General features: G+C 35.5%; 1 pseudogene; it reads left to right on the top strand.

The window, feature by feature from the left end:
- The first annotated feature begins 648 nt into the window (after positions 1–648).
- On the top strand, positions 649–15,501 carry LOC132052235 (aminopeptidase M1-like; annotated as a pseudogene).
- The last annotated feature ends 531 nt before the right edge of the window (positions 15,502–16,032 follow it).

Below are 16,032 nucleotides of genomic sequence, written 5' to 3'. Positions count from 1 at the left end.
CGATATTTTATTTCTATAATTTTTTGTTGCAGACATATAATGCCTCCTTCAAAATATTATCTTTTCTCCATTTTGGGTCTTTTACTTACTATTTACTTTCCTTCTTTATTGTTGCTACATCTTTTAGGTGTTCCATTTGATGATCTTTTTTATGAATAAGCCATTATTTCATGGAAGAAACATTAAAACTTTTAAATTAAATTAAAAACTAGTGACAACTGAATTCTCAAAAGCATTCAATGAAATTAAAAAGAGAAGAGTTCTTATAACATGAATTTATTTGAAAATAAAAATAAATTCTTCTCTGACTTACAAATACATATATATTTTGATTTAGTTTTTAGGAGTTCGTAGAATGTCGAACTACTTCTTCAATAACTTAAAGTCACAAAAAGCGAAAAAATTTAAAAAGTAATTATAAATTTAATTTTAATATTAGTATTGAGTTCGGGCTTAGCACGGGCCGGGTGACACTAGTATATATAATAAAAAAGAAAAAACAAATTTGACAAACGAGTGAAAATTAGAAAACAGGAACATGCTTTTTACTCTTATGAAAAGAAAAATTATAGTATAAAATAGTAGGTACTAAACTTGTACACAACACACTTGATGGTGAAATGCACATCTCTATATATACTAGACAACTTCTTCATGGTAGTAGTCATCCAGGTCCAAGATTTATAACACAGAGAAAAAACCAAACAATCTTGATTGAAAAATGGAGAACAAGTATGATCAATTCAAAGGACAACCTCGTCTTCCCAAGTTTGCTGTCCCAAAGAGGTACAATTTAAGGTTGAAGCCTGACCTTGTCACCAGCAAATTCACTGGCTATGTTGACATCTCTGTTGATGTTGTCTCTGACACCAAATTCATTGTCCTCAATGCTGCTGAATTATGTGTTGACCCCAAGTCTCTTCACTTCAAATCTTCAACCAAGGTGACTTTTCTTGATTAACCCTTTTCAAGATTGAGCCTTTTTTGAACAACAAGTAGTTTGAACAACAATTAGTCTGATATGTTATCCTTTGTTGTTTGTTCTTTTCAAATAACAAGGCGCTTTTATTGATTAACCCTTTTCAAGATTCAACATTTTTTTTACCAATAAGTAGTTTGATATGTTATCTTTTGTTGTTTGTTGTTTGTTCTTGATTTTATTATTAGTTGTTGTTTCCTTTGCTTTGGTTACTGTTTTATTTGTTGTTGTGCTTTTCTTGATTGACCCTTGAGCATTTCTTCACCCACAAGTAGTTTGATATGTGATCCTTTGTAGTTTGTTCACTTCAAATCTTCAAAGAAGGTGCTTTTCTTGATTGATCCTTTTTCAAGATTAAGCCTTTTTTGACCAACAAGTAGTTTGATATGTTATCTTTTGTTATTTGTTCTTCAATGATATTATTACCTATTGTTTCCTTTACTTCTATTACCGTTTTATTTATTGTTGCTACTGTTCTCTTCAAATCTTCAAACGAGGTGCTTTTCTTGATTGACCCTTTTTAAGATTGACCTTTTTTTGACCAACAAGTAGTTTGATATATTATCCTTTGTTGTTTGTTGTTTGTTCTTCGATTTTATTATTACCTGTTGTTTTGTTTGCTTCGGTCCTCACTTGTGGGATCGAAAGAAATGTTAATAGGTTTATAGGCTAAATGGGCTCTCCCGCCTATCAGACTAGTCTTTTGGGTTGGGCTCTCCTGTTTCGTATATAACAGTGGTATCAGCGCCAGTCGATCCACACATAGGGCCGCGATTCGGAGTGGTGGCCTGCATGCTAGGAGTGGTTGCTCTATAACATTCGGTTATCGTTTTATTGGTTGTTGCTACTCTCTCTTCTATTCTTAGCATGGCTTCTTTAGTACTGTATTTCCTCTTCATACTTGATTTTGATATGCTTTACGTGGCGAGGTCCATCCGAAACAACCTCTCTACCTTTAGGGGTAAAGCCACGTGCACACTTAACCTTTCCCATACCCCACTTGTGGGATTATACTGGGTATGTTGTCGTTTTTCTTGTTGTTTGTTTTATTGAACACGTGTCTTTTTGTGTGTTATAGGTATTTGAAGCGTTAGAGGTGGGATTGATTGAAGAGGATGAGATAGTGGTGGTGGAGTTTGGAGAAAGTTTGCCACTTGGTGTTGGAGTTACGAGTATGGCCTTTGAAGGAACGCTCAATGACGGGATGAAAGGGTTTTACGGAAGGTATTAAGTTTTTCCCATGTTTGGACAGAACAATGAAACATTTTTTTAATTTTTTTTTTTTTGCTATTGGGTTTGTTTTGAGAGAATTCGTTTCTTTTCTGTTGTAGTGATGATTTGATTATGTTTTTTCAAGTACTAGTCTCTCGGTACGTGCGTTGCACGTATACGCCGAATCATAGAATTTAGGATTATCTTGTTTATGCGTTTTGAAGACCCCATTGGTCTTTAATTCTAGTTAATGCACTCATAAGAACTTGACAATCCCCCGTATGGAGCCACCGTCGTTTCGTCTGGCATGAACTCTCAGGTCACCACGACTTGTTATCGTGGAATTCGGATGAAGAATCACCCTTACGCGGTCAACAAACTTATACTAATGCTAGGACTTATCACAAGCTAATTCAGAAATGAAAGGAGTCTATTCAACTTCACAAAAGATTAATTTTTTGGTGTTATCTTATATATTTAAAACAGTCCTTTATCTGGGTGTTATAATATATATTAGGCTGATAATTGATTGAGTCAAGATATCATTGGAAGGGTAATACCTGCTTCTATAAGCTCAGTCTGGAAAGTGATAACGTCCAAATCTACTCCTCAAAGAGAAAGTGTACACGGTCATCGCAATATAATTTACCCAACTATGAGCCGGGGTCGAATCCACAAGGAACAATATAAAGACGATTTAAACAAATAAAGAATTATACCAACTAAGCTAAGCCAAGCACTTTTTCAACATTTGATTTTCGGTTTAACAACTAACAAAGATAAAACTAACTAGAAAGCGGGTCAAATGATCAATGGCCACAAGTATGGATACAAACGGAATTGCGCTCAAGTAACGATCCAATGTATTTCACGATTTACAACTAAGAGTGAGTTTATGCTAATTAGATAATGATCTCTAAAATCTCATCAAAAGTCTCTCGACCAAATCAATGAATTTTACTCTAAGCTTTCTCAAGCCTTAGAGTGTGATATTAAGCACAATCAATATAATCTCAAATAACTTTCCTATCTGTAGCTCAAGTTATTAGATGAGATTTAATGACCCAAATTCTTGTTAATTAATCTTTCCCAACCTCAATCTTCCTCTCTCGAGCTCAAATCGAAGTAAATGGACGGGTCTTAGGGTTAGCTATCCCTTAAGAAACATTAAAGAACAAGATTAATTAAAACAACAAAAACCCACTTCAATAGAAATAAAAATCATTCAATACGTAAGCATAACAAGAGATTTCATCCAACTTGGCAAATGAATATTTTCATAAACAAGATTAAAGTGATGGAATAAAATTCTACACACTTAGATATACAGTACAAAGCAAGGAATTGAAGAAAGAATTAAGAAATTTATCATTAAAGTGATCCATTCTTCTCCTCCAATGGTGTGGTTGATGAACCCTAGCTCTCCAAGACTTGTACGAAATGGACAAAGATGAAAAATAATGCCTTCAAATCTTGATTTTGTAGTCCCAAAATTTTCCCACTCAAAATTAGACCAAAATAGCCCCTAATTTTCGTTTTTTGCAAATCTATTCTATTTTTGCATAACTGTCCAGTTTTTGTCATTTCTTCAATTTGGCCTCTTTTTTACTTTATTTTTCACTTGGTTTCTTCTAAAGCTCTTCTCAATCATATGAACCTATAAAATGGAAGTAAACGACATTAAATGCACTATTTTCTCAATCAAAACATAGCAACAATCTATGATTAAAGAAGAAATAAGTTGGTAAAATATCAACTTATCAAACCCCCAAACTTAAACTATTGCTTGTCCTCAAGCAAATCAAATCATACAATTTCCTTCAACGGACTCCATTCAAATGTAAACCAACATCATACCAAGTCAAAAAGTCTACTTTAAGCACAAACACATACTTTAATTGGTACCAACAATTAATCCAAAACATATGAATCACCAACTTCTTTTCGAAAATTTCATTTTCATTTCAAGTGCTCAAATACCAAGTTAATCAAAGCAGTAATCAAGTCATGACGCTAAAGCTTCAAAATTTGCCTCATCATCACAAAACAACTTTCTCTTGTTCATTCCTCTCAATTGGAAAATGGAACAAATTCTCAACTCAAATTCTCATGTGCCCTCACAATCAAAAGAGAATCCCAACAAGCAAAATGCAATTTAAAACACAAATGAGATATCAAATGGAAAGAATTTAACTCTCTCTCTCACACAAAGATGTTCAAATGCACACAAGTACTACCATAAGCTTGCCCTTCATGTATTTTTCCACTAATGTAGACACACTTGGTTCAAAATCAATTAGGACTTAAAGGGTTCTAATGTAGGCTTTTGGTTAAGATAGGGGCATAATTTGGAAATAGTGACTCAAAAACCTCCCCAAGCATTACAATTTTCAACAATCAAAGCATACTTTCTTTAAAACTTTTCCACCATTTTCTTCATCTTTTCATTTCACCACCTAGTTTTCCCATTATTCACAACTCTTGCTTCTTCCTTCATTTTTCTTCATTCTTTTTGTTGTTGTTTGTTCTATTTTTTTTCCTTTTCATTTTCACCTTTCAAGCAACTTCCACATCACACTTTACCAACCATCACCTCCAAATTTAGGCTTTTAGCCTATGTTTGCACTTTCAACGCACTTAAGGAGATAGGGTATCAAAAGATGGATCACTGAAGAATGGGGTAAAGCTTGTAACATGGTTGTTAAAGAAAAGGCTAAAGGCTCAAAAGGGGTTGACTACGGAAAATATGCAAGGGTAGGAAAATTAAGGCACAAAAACGGTCCAAGAAAGGCCTATTATCATTTTTCAAACCAAGTATAGTCTAGGATTTCGTCTTGAAACTCATTCAGGGCAAGATCTAGACTACAAATAATGCAAAAGAACTCACAAATAAATCTCATCACACGTGGCCACATGAAAACTCAAGTAGAATATGTATCCAAGAACCAATTGAAACAAATGAACTCAAAAAGTCACTCATAGCCTAAAGAAACCAATTAGTGAAAATAAGAGCTAAAAATTGAGTCTAAAAGTCACAACAAAAATCCTTACTTCAATTATTTTTTTTTCTTTTCAAAAATCAAGAACTCATATGCCAAGGTTTAAATGTGTTGGTACCAAGCAAGCCATAATTGACCAAGGAGCAAAAATCACACCCCAACACTATTCCTACAACTAAACTACAAAAAACTAAAGAAACTAGTAATTAAAAAAAAAATCATACTAATATAAATATCATAAAAAAAATTACCAAAATAAAATCAATCTACCAAATTATCATCCATCGTGACATATCACACCCCATCACAAAAATATCTATCAAAATAAAGCTTTTCCCAACTTAAATAGTTCATTTGTTCAAGACCCACCAATATCTCATTCAAGCAAATCAACAAACATGTTATGGGCACTTCTAAGCCTCATGAAAATGATGAACATTGGGTAATCAAGACTTCCCAAATTTGTAGTTAAAGCAGCCCACACAAATCATTCAACCAACCTCCTCAAATTCCCACACAAAAATTTCAAAATCAAGCAAGAATCTACCCCACATTTTCGGCTCAAATATGAAATTCATGCTAAAAAAACAAGTTCAACTTATACAATTCATGAATGTCATACCAAAGATGAAGAGGAGAAGAACAATGTAACCATGAAAGATCAAAGTGAAAGATCATACCTGGAGCGAGAATGAGGCAGCAGCAGAAAAAAAAAAATCTTTTGGTTGCTGGCTGTTTGCGTAGAGCTGTTGTTCTTTTGTCCCTTTGTGTGCGTTTTTGTATGTGTTTGTGTGCTTGATGTTGAGGGGAAAATAAACTAAATGGGCAGGGAGTTTTGTGTGAATGAAAACAGAGGGGTAAAGGTTTTCGGTTGTGAGAGGGCTTCAGAAAACTTTAGCCTGAAACTTGCTTGACCCAAAATGAACAACAAACCTTAAAAACCAATAACAAGTGTTGGCTGCACAATCAGAGAGTGACCTCAAGCAGTTTTAGCACTATATATATATATATATATATATATATATATATATATATATATATATATATATATATATATATATATATATATATATATATATATATTAGCCACTCCAACATCTCAAATCTTGTCCATATCAATTCCAAAAATTATGAAACTTGGTAGAATGATAAGAAATAATAAGAGAAAATTATCTAAAATCTAAAATTACGTAATTGAACTAAAAATTAAGAAAATATGGGTTACCTCCCATAAAGTGCCGCATTTAATGTCGTGGTACGACGTATGTCAACTTTACCACTTTTCTCTCCACTTGGAGGATATGAATTTTCGCCCCAACTTTGAATCAAGATTACGATGACGCTCATAGGGCGGTGGTAGAAAAGCAAAGAGGCCAACTCTCGGGTATCGCATTTTTACACTTTTTGGCCCTTAAGTGAGGAATGTCATTTTGTCTTCTTGGCATAGCAAACTTCAAAATGAAAACGCTTTCTTCTTCATTTTCAAAATTCTCCATAGGCTCGGTTAGTTCAACTTCCATATCATCAACTAAGCACAATGTTGAAAAATGGTTGGAATGTGGTCCAATGCGCTTCAATTTCAAATTCGCTCCATTTTTGACCCCATGACTCAAAAATGAACTGGAGTCTTCAAAAACCATTTCATGAACTTTTTTATGCAACTCTAGTATCATTTCTTCAATCTCGGCATCTTGCATTATTTTTGGATTGATGGGTTGACAATTCACCATTAGGTCTTGAAAATCAATCTTGACCTCTTCTTCAATTAAAGCCATCTCAAAATTACATTCCATGGCTCTTTGATATTGAGCATCACATGCCTCAATCTGTGCATTCAATTCGACCTCCAATTTCCGGATAGCAATTTCAAGTAACTCCACTTCTTAACTTTGCTCAACATGCATTTTTAGAAATTCTTCCATCATTAGTGAAATGCCTTCACGGTGATCCCCATAGGCTCCAAGTTGTTGAGCTCGAGTCATAAGCCAATCTTGGCTCACAATTTCCATTTCTTCATGGTGAGAGTCATTCAAAGCTTGTAAAAATCCACCCGTGGAGAAATTCATGTTTTGGCCACTTTCAACACCCTCAAGTTGGTGAGCATTATGAGCCTCAGCCAATAATTTCATTTGATCCTCCAAGGTGTGAATAGCTTCGTCATTGCAACTAATTGCTTGACTCAAGTCATTAAGTGCTTCCCTCAAGTCCTAGAGGTCTAAGTTCAACTTTTCCTCCTTTTCAAGAATGGTCTCCAACATGAGCATTATGCTCTCATTTTGAGCATTTGAAACTTCTTCCACTTCCATATCCCGATTGTCAACAAAAACAAAAGTAGAATCGTCATAGCGGGGGTTCGGGGAAGGGAAGGACAAATAAGCACAATTATTCCAATGACCATTTTGACCACCACATCTGTCACAAATACTCCACTCATAGGTTTGGGATTGTGCGCACAATCCGCCCCCGAGAGAATTCAAACAATTTTGCCATGAGTGTCGTCCTCCACAATAAGGATAAGGATCATCAAAGTATGAACGACTAACAGCCGACCAATTTTCATTATATGATGTCATTTACAAAAACTAAGAAAATAAACAAAGAAAATAAACAGAGTCAAAGAAAATAACTACAAAAATATTCACAAGTTTGGACCAAAGCAAGTAAGGTTAAATCCCTAACTAACTCAAATACACCAAATTATTTCCCGGCAATGGCGCCAAAATGATAATGTCCAAATCCACTCCTCAAAGAGAAAGTGTACACGGTCGTATGCAATATAATTTACCCAACTATGAGTCGGGGTAGAATCCACAGGGAACAATATAAAGACGATTTAAACAAGTAAGGAATTATCACCAACTAAGCTAAGTCAAACACTTTTTCAATATTTGATTTTTGGTTTAACAACTAACGAAAATAAAACTAACTAAAAAGCGGGTAAAATGATCAATGGCCGCAAGTATGGATACAAAGGGAATTACGCTCAAGTAACGATCCAATGTATTTCACGATTTTACAACTAAGAGTGAGTTTATGCTAATTAGATAATGAACTCTAAAATCTCATCAAAAGTCTCTCAACCAAATCAATGAATACCACTCTAAGCTTTCTCAAGCCTTAGAGTGTGATATTAAGCACAATTAATATAATCTCAAGTAACTTTCCTATCTGTAGCTCAAGTTATTAGACGAGATTTAATGACCCAAATTGTTGTTAATTAATCTTTTCCAACCTCAATCTTCCTCTCTCGAGCTCAAATCGAAGTAACTGGACAGGTCTTAGGGTTAGCTAATATCTTAAGAAACAACATTAAAGAACAAGATTAATTAAAACAATAAAGACTCACTTCAATAGAAATAAAAATCATTCAATACATAAACATCCAACTTTGCAAAATGAATATTTTCATAAATAAGATTAAAGTAATGGAATAAAATTCTACACACTTAGATACACAGTACAAAGCAAAGAATTGAATAAAGGGTTAAGAAATTTATTATTAAAGTGCTCCATTCTTCTCCTCCAATGGCGTGGTTGATGAACCCCAGCTCTCCAAGACTTGTATGAAATGACCAAAGATGAAAAATAATGCCTTCAAATCTTGCTTTTGTAGTCCCAAAGTTTTCCCACTCAAAATTAGACCAAAACAGCCCCTGATTTTCATTTTTTCCAAATCTATCCACTTTTTGCAAAACTGGCTAGTTTTTGTCATTTCTTCAATTTGGTCTCTTTTTGACTTTATTTTTCACTTGGTTTCTTCTAAAGGTTTTCTCAATCATATGAACCTATAAAATGGAAGTAAACAATATTAAAATTTTCTCAATCAAAACATAGCAACAATCTAAGATTAAAGAAGAAATAAGTTGGTATATCAGAAGGTATATTGGCAAGTCACCTAAAGTAACTTTGTCGTGGCCTAACTCTATTAGTTCTATAATGTAGCGTGTTGACTAGGCAGCTAGTATATCAATCCAACATGTTTCTTCCCTAGCAGTTGGTAGTAGTCCTTTCGTGATCTTAGCTGACAGAAAAACAAGATAGGAAAACGTTGTACTTCTCTTTACGTATACTTCATTGTGATTTTGAGTGTGCTATCTGTAGATCGCTTGACGGTCTTGATTGGCTTTTTGCAGTACCTACGAACATAATGGTGAGACAAGGAACATGGCTGTTACCCAATTTGAACCAGCTGATGCCAGGCGGTGCTTTCCGTGCTGGGATGAACCTGCTTGTAAGGTATTGTCAGCACATGGCCATCTTTGGTATTTTCACGTGTGCACTTTTCTCTTTGTTTATCTACTCCGTAATCTTAATTGCCATTGACAGCAGCTGTTCGTTAGATATTCATCATACGTTAGCTATCAGTGAGACAAAACACACATGAACGTGATCTAATAACTTCTTTTCTTTTTTTAATCTTTGTTAAGTATTTTATTTGTTCCTTACAAAATTTAGTTCTTCTAGTTTTGTTAGGAATCAGGTTTTATTTTTCTTTCGTCTTACTTGGTATGAATAATCCAGGCCACCTTTAAGATTACACTTGAAGTACCATCGGAACTGGTAGCTCTCTCTAACATGACAGTTGAAGAAGAAAAAGTGACGGGGAATCTTAAAACAGTTCATTATCAAGAGTCTCCAATCATGTCTACATACTTGGTGGCATTTGTGGTTGGCTTGTTCGACTATGTTGAGGATCATACATCTGATGGTACATAATCTGGTATTAGTGAATTTGTCTCTGACCATTTTCTGTCAGTAAATTAACATCACTTTGTGTAGGAATTCCTGTTCGAGTATACTGTCAGATAGGAAAGGCAAATCAAGGGAACTTCGCATTACACGTTGCTGTCAAAACGCTGCCCCTCTTCAAAGAGTATGCTTCACTTTGTCTAAATATGTTTTTGTCCTGTTATTTATGGAAAAAGGAACTAATGAAGAACAGGGATCATGGAAGCCTTAGTTTCTAAATATTTGTATCGATAATGTACCGTTATTCCAGTTCAAGTTTATTTTTTGGTTTGGTGAGGGAGGGTGGGTGGGGGTTCTAGACAACTGCTTGAAAATATATTCTAATTTGCGGACTAAAATACTTGCAGGTACTTTGGTGCACCATATTCACTACCCAAATTGGACATGATTGCCATTCCTGATTTTGCTGCCGGCGCGATGGAAAATTATGGTCTAGTTACATGCCGAGAAACAGCATTGCTTTATGATGATAAGCATTCTGCCGCTGCTAACAAGCAGAGGGTAATATATATTTGTTGGAACTTGGTTGGCTGCTTATGATATGTGGTATTAAACGGACTTATTTCTATCTTGCACCTGTTGAATAAAATTTAGGTTTTCTTCAGGTTGCTACTGTGGTGACTCATGAGCTTGCTCATCAGTGGTTTGGCAATCTTGTAACAATGGAATGGTGGACACATCTATGGCTGAATGAGGGTTTTGCAACATGGGTATGCTGCTTTTATTTGAAGTATATGCTTTTGTTCATTGACTGGGCCGCAAAGCTGTTCATTCTAATTCTCTGGTCGGCATTCAGGTGAGTTATTTGGCGACTGATAGCTTGTTCCCAGAATGGAAGATCTGGACTCAGTTTCTTGAAGAGGCTACCGAGGGACTTCGTCTAGATGGGCTTGCAGAATCCCACCCCATTGAGGTGTGAAGCAACTTCTGATCTGGTTCTTGTATTGTGCTAAATGCAAGATGCAATTTTTTGTTTATTCTCCAATTTTTGACATCTTTAGTTGTGCTGCCTTTAGAGTTTATACAAAGCTTATTTTGTCTTACCAGGTTGACATCAATCATGCCAGAGAAATTGATGAAATTTTTGATGCAATTAGTTATAGAAAAGGTGCATCTGTCCTCCGGATGTTACAGAGCTATCTTGGACCTGAAAGTTTCCAGGTTTGCATTTCCATTGTTTACTATATTAACATTCTTTTCCATTATCTTCATTTCAACCCTTTTTGCTTTATTTCTCTCCTCCCATCTGTTGTGCTATTATTGACATATACTAGTTACCTGGTCTGATGAAAAAAAAAAAAAAAAAAAAAAAGATATACAGTTACCTGACAAACACTGTGTGTCAGAAGCTGGAGATGGAAAGTGGGATGGTGGAATTAGAAGAAGAACTATACCATTCAGTGCGACGACCTTTTTTAATATGCTATCTTCCCTTACTAGTGAGGCTTGCAAAGTATTGTTGGTAGAAAATTTTGATAGACTTCTCTACTGAGTTACACTAAAACTTCGCTCACCCTTAATTATTACTCCATCCCATTTTATGAGAAGACCTTTGACATGTAAGGCAAATACACACACATATATGTATATAATATGTGTGTGTGAAGTACCAAATGTATCCTGGTGAGGGTTCCACATCTTTTTTCATTTTCTGTCTCCTTCTATATAAATGGATGAACTTTTATGCCAAGGGGTTAAATGGGGATGATAAGATCAAATAATTTCCAAAAAGAGTATGATGTCATTCTTATTGGGAGGACAATGTGTCACATAAAATGGAACAGAGGAAGTATTATATATAAGGCCTTCTCAGAATGGTTGTGACCTTACTGTGGGGGTTAACTGTTATTTTTGTAATGAAATCGCATTAGTCTAGATTTTGTGATGAAAGCATACTCGTATCTTCCAATGTTAATTGCCTAGTAAGAAAATAGTCCCTCTCCTTTCTCTTTTCTATATGATCTTGAACTTGATAAAATAGTTTATCATAAATTATGTTCTACTGAAAATTTAATGGTAATATTTCATCATGATGATTGAACATAAAAAATACTGCAAATGCGAAGACAGTGTGGTCTGTCCATCATTCTTAAAGCAACAGCCGTTACTTTGTCAAAAGAAAACCACGCTGGAGTGTGAGCAGGTTACTCTTTGACCACCCATCATAAATATATGTTCTACATTTTCTTTCAGAATATCGTGTAGCTGTTGCTTGCTTGTATGGACTAATGAATTTGTCTCTTGTAATATTTCATCAAACCAGAGGACACTTGCTTCATACATATAAAAGATATGCTTGCTCAAATGCGATGAGACAGAGGATTTATGGTCTGTCCTTCAGGAGGAGTCTGGTGAACCTGTGAACAAGTTGATGAACTCCTGGACAAAGCAAATGGGTTACCCAGTTGTCTCTGTCAAGATTAAAGACCAAAAGCTGGAGTGTGAGCAGGTTATCTTGTTTCTAACCTGTGTGTTCAGTTTCTCTCCCACTCAATAATTTCCATACTACGAGCTCTTTAAGACTCCTTTCAGGCCTGATAATACTTGTGTTTCTATGCAACAGACACAATTTTTACTGAGTGGTCTCATGGTGATGGGCAATGGATAGTTCCGTTAACAGTCTGTTGTGGTCCTCCTCTTTTGGCTAATGAAACCTTCTTAATGCAAGGAAAGTCAGAAGCCCTTGATGTGATTAGGCTCTTCTAATCTTAGGAAATCCCAGAAGTTGGCTCTATTTAAAAGTAAATAACAGGGTAATCTTCCTTTGGACCAGACAGGTTTTTATCGAGTTAAATATGATGATGAGCTATCAGCTAGACTCAGACATGCTATAGAGAGCAAATGGTCGTCAACAAATGACAAATACGATAATTACTGCATTTTTGCTAACATTATTTGCATTAAACAGTTAAAATCGACTGCTGATGGGATTGTGTTATCCTGAACAGGTATTTTGGATATAATTCAGATGCCTTATCTATGGCGTGTCATCAGTCTTTGTCATCTTTGCTTGCCCTGATGGCTTCTTTCAGGGAGGAGCTCGACTACACTGTTCTATCAAATCTAATAAGCGTAATTTGACTACTTCACTGACCTCTTTTAGGTATTAGTGTGGTCAGTCCAAAAATAACTGTTCTCCATTCTTCATGCAGATAAGTTACAAAGTTTCAAGAATTGCAGCTGATGCTGTTCCTGACTTGCAAAATCACATAAAGTTGTTTTTCATCAATCTTTTCCAGTTATCTGCAGAGTATGTTACTTCTTTTTCGAAAGTACAATGTACATTACTGTATCTTTGTATTTTTGGTTGTCGCATCCAAAGATGCGGTCAAGTGAATTCCCATATTAAAGTTCAAGGAAGGAAGAAGACCTGAGCTCTGGGGTGGTGGTAGCAGTGTAAAAGAAAGATAAAAAGGCATGTAGTTGCAATGATTTCTACTCGGTGTGTTATAAGCGTAGATAGATGAACGTCTAATAGCTAAATCTATTGGATATAGGAGAGAGCAACATAAATCAGAACAGAATTATGCCTGCTCTGGCTTTCTTGACATTCATGGGTCAACCTATGACAAGAAAATCAATTTCTATTCTCTGAGAGTAGTTCTTGACAAAAGATGACTTAGAACTTCTTGCATCTTGTTATCTTTTGTCTAGTAGCTCTACTGCTAAGTTAGGAGGACTTGGGAGCTGTTAATAAGCACTGAAATCAATTTAGAGATAATAATTTGTTTCTAATTAGATATCTTTTGCCTATCCCAAAAAAAAAAAAAAAGATATCTGCTGCCAGTAACGCCTTAGAAAAGAATGAATGGGTAAACTGGTGTATTACAAATTTGGCATGTTTACCCTTTATTCATCACCAATAGAAGAATTTTGTGAGAAGAAAACTTGTTCATTAAGCTGGAAGAGAGGGATTTTGGTCTGCGGGTCCTGGTTGACCATTAATCTCATTTTTCCAGTGTGGCAACAAAATGTTTGCTTCTAATTGGACTTCCCTTTTATCAACAGGAGACTTGGTTGGGATCCTAAACAAGGGGAAAGCCACCTAGATGCCATGTTGAGAGGGGAACTTCTGAATGCTCTGGCTGCCTTTGGACATGATGAAACAATAAATGAAGCAATCAGGCGCTTCCACATATTTCTGGATGACAGAAACACAGCTGTTCTTCCTCCTGACTTGAGAAGGGTTACAACATTTGATTATATTACAACTCAAAAGTGATTTCTTCTTTACCTTACACAGATTGTGATCCCTCCTTCCGTCTGCAGGCTGTTTATGTAGCTGTGATGCAAAGGGTGACTAAATCAGATAGATCAGGGTTTGAAGCTCTTTTAAGAGTTTACAGAGAGACTGACCTCAGCCAGGAAAAGACACGAATTTTAGGTGAAGTTATCTATCAATTCATGCCAAATGTGACATTACATGTTTTTGTTATCAGTTGATGTCCAACCAATAAGTGCATTCTCTTGTTCTATAGGTGCATTCCCATCTTGCAAGGACCTCGAGATTATCCTTGAAGTTCTTAACTTCTAGTTATGTTCTAAGGTATTCATTATTTTTAGGGAGCATTGGGTTCTCTCTCTCTCTGTCTCTCTCTCACACACACATGGAGAGAGAGAGAGAGAGAGATGTATTTTTTTTTTTGACAAAATGTTTGAAGTATTCTATTTGAAATTTTCGGTCAAGATTGTGTTTTCGGTCTTGCTGTTAGCCTTGAAGGCCGTGAAACTGCTTGGAAATGGTTGCAAGTGAGTACTCCCTTTCCTAGAAATATTGCATTCTTCGAGTTATTTGTATTACTACTTTCAAATAAGATACCTTGAAAAAGTGCTCGTAGTAAATTGTATTAAACTGTAACTTGTAAAAATGTAGGCTGTAAGAGTGAGGAATTCACGTTAGTTCAAAGTGCAATTATAACATTAGGAGGAGGTGCAACATGTTCTTATAAAATTACTATTATAGGAAGTGCAACATGTTCTTATGAAATTACTAGCACAAAATGCTGCATTTCATAACTGATAGATTGCTCAGGAAGATGCAATGAGACATACATTCTTGATTCTTTGTTTCCTAGTAAATTGTTTGAATACAGGATAAATGGGATCATATCCACAGGACTTACGGCTCTGGATTCCTATTGACCCACTTCATCAGTGCAACAGTGTCACCGGTTTGTTTCTGCTCCCTTGCCATCTTTCTTAAGCATTTGCATGTAGGACAACTATTCTAGGACAACTTTTTCCAAAAGCTGTATCTGTTGCTTCTGGCTTGTAATGAAATCACAAGAATGGAAGCAGATTAACGGATTACTCCATTACATATTGTCTTTGATCTTTTGGTTCAATCTTTCTTTTCTTCAGTTCTCGTCCTATGAGAAGGCAAAAGAGGTTGAAGAGTTTTTTGCTAGCCATACCAAGCAGTACATTGCTAGGACGTTGAAGCAAAGCATCGAGAGGGTTCACATTAATGCAAACTAGGTTCAGAGCATTCAAAAAGAGGAGAATCTTTCCGAGGCAATGACGGATCTAGCATACAGGAAATACTGAAGTCGCTTTTGTTGAACTTAATGCCCCCTTTAGGGAGCTTCAAGCTTCTTGTTAGCAAGTTAAACATGTACTTTTTAAAATGGTTGTCTGAGAAAAAAATGAAAAAACAGAGAGTACTGGGAACACAAGATTGACATACTTGACAATCGATCAAACTATAGTTGGTTTTACATATTTAATAAATAGTGATGGTTGTTTTCTTGCTGTGATATATCTCTTAACTAAATAGATGTTAGCATTTCTGTTAGGTATGACTGCCTTCATACTTGACAATCACCCTTTAGATGCAATATTAATTAATCTGGTTTGGTTAGCATATTTTGGCAGTTCCAGTTGCCAAGTTGCTTGTCCTTCCAGTCTCCCTTTGGTGGCTTGAGAATTTCATATCCTACATCTCGTTTCTTGATGTATATAATGTATTTTATTTGTTGTACTTCAATTTGACAGTCGCTGATTGATATGATAATTCTTCTGTTGTGTAAAAAAATTATGTTGTTACATAGTTGGTAGTCACAGCAAGTGTAATGTAGGGCAGATCCAACTGAA

This window comes from Lycium ferocissimum, chromosome 4 (genome assembly GCF_029784015.1).
Source record: "Lycium ferocissimum isolate CSIRO_LF1 chromosome 4, AGI_CSIRO_Lferr_CH_V1, whole genome shotgun sequence".
Lineage (NCBI taxonomy): Eukaryota > Viridiplantae > Streptophyta > Magnoliopsida > Solanales > Solanaceae > Lycium > Lycium ferocissimum.
This window is presented reverse-complemented; position numbering and strand designations above follow the sequence as displayed.